At 51.0% G+C, this 1,705-nt stretch overlaps 1 non-coding gene across 1 annotated transcript; it reads left to right on the forward strand.

Annotated features, from left to right (window-relative positions):
- The first annotated feature begins 259 nt into the window (after positions 1-259).
- On the forward strand, positions 260-333 carry TRNAT-UGU. The gene has a single exon. It is a non-coding gene; the product is annotated as a tRNA-Thr (tRNA).
- The last annotated feature ends 1,372 nt before the right edge of the window (positions 334-1,705 follow it).

Raw genomic sequence — 1,705 nt, forward strand, 5'->3', positions numbered from 1 at the left:
GATGTGGCATTGCAGTGTGTGCACCAGCCACAAGCTGCCGACCGAGGGAGCGTTGTGTGTTTTTCAAACACCTGAGCAATATAATTCTGCTGAAATAACTTTGTAGTGCAGACCTGGCCAAAGATTCGCACACAGAGACAGCTTGCAAGGAAAATGTCACCTGCTCCTCTGCTTTTCCAAACACAAGCAAAGCTTGTCAGGCCTAGATGGAGATGCAGGGAGTCAGGTGTGAACAGACACTGTACTTTAGCCACAGGCAGGCACCATGGCTTAGCTGGTTAAAATACCTGTTTTGTAAACAGGAGATCCTGGGTTCAACTCCCAGTGGTGCCTTGTTGAGATGCTTTTAGAGCACCTGGTATTGGCTACTGTCAGAAGACAAAATACAGAGCTAGATGGACCTTTGGTCTGGCCCAGTGTGGTTTTTCTTATGGTTTAAATAACACTCACTGGCACTGATAATAGAGTTACTGAAAGTTTGGGAGTTAAGAGCTGATAGGTCAGTGGTCCAGTCCCCTCCCAGATGACCCCCACCCTCTGGGACAGGGGCAGGTCTGGGCTCTTGCACCAAATGCTCATTGTGGCTGCCAGAATCTGTGGGCAGCTCATTTAGTTTGCACCCAGGGTTGAGTCCTTGATTCACATATCAAGGATAACAACCCTTTATTTCTCCTGCCCCTATAACAAGGAGACTGGGAATCCAACACCAGCCACCAGTGATCATTTCAGCAAGCAACCCAACCTATTTCCAACATACTGTAAAATCCACATGCAGACTCATACACGAAACCTTGCAAGAAAATCTTCCTGAGGGGGTCTGAAGCACCTGCTGCTGGAGGGAAGGAGGGAGCCGTGGGTTGGGATTGAGGGGCACTGGGAATAGGAGGGGGCTGTGGGTTGGGACAGAGGAGAAGGGTGAAGAGGAGCAGGCTCTGGTTGGGAGTGAGGAGCAGTGAGCATAGGAGGGACTGAGGGTTGGGATTGAGGGGCACTGGGAAAAGAGGGGACATGGGTTTAGGCTGAAGAGCATCTTCATTTGGGGATCCAGCAGGACAGGGGAAGGCAGCAGGTGATTCTAATTCCTTAGGGATAGTCTGTGTGTGTGTGTGTGTGTGCAGGGAAGGAACATGGTCTATTCCCAGAGGCCTTTATTCCTCCAGGCTGCAAGGACAGAGGGGCTGTCAGGAAGTTGCTCCTTCAATCCCCCCCACACAAAGGCCCTTCTTAGGAAAGGAAAATCCTGAAGAGAAAGAGTAACACCAAAGAAAACTCCAGAAAGTCAGACTGTTCCAACCACAGTGAGAAGTTTAATCACCTGACCAGGAACTTGAACCCTGGACCCTCAGATTAAAAGTCTGATGCTCTGCCAACTGAGCTAGCCAGGCTCACATAGGAAAAGTGCAAATTGGTGCAGAGGTGAAGCTAGTCAAGAAAAAGCAAGCGGGAAACAATTGGGGAAACCTGCTGCTCTCTCTCTCTTCCCAGCCCTGGCCTGGCCTGGTATTAGTGCAGGTTAAAAAGACGGGAAAATATTGGCATCTACCAGCCTTTCATACCTTCCCCACCACTTGGGCTGCATAAGGGGAGGACAGAGAGCAGCAGCCCAGGTGGGGAAGGTGACCTGGATGCAGGGAGCCCTGATGTCACTCCTTGCTCCCCCTCTCACAGCCCCCTAGCGATGTGCGGAGGAGCAGTGTTCAGGGGC

Source organism: Mauremys reevesii, unplaced genomic scaffold (genome assembly GCF_016161935.1).
Source record: "Mauremys reevesii isolate NIE-2019 unplaced genomic scaffold, ASM1616193v1 Contig4, whole genome shotgun sequence".
NCBI classification, from domain to species: Eukaryota; Metazoa; Chordata; order Testudines; family Geoemydidae; genus Mauremys; species Mauremys reevesii.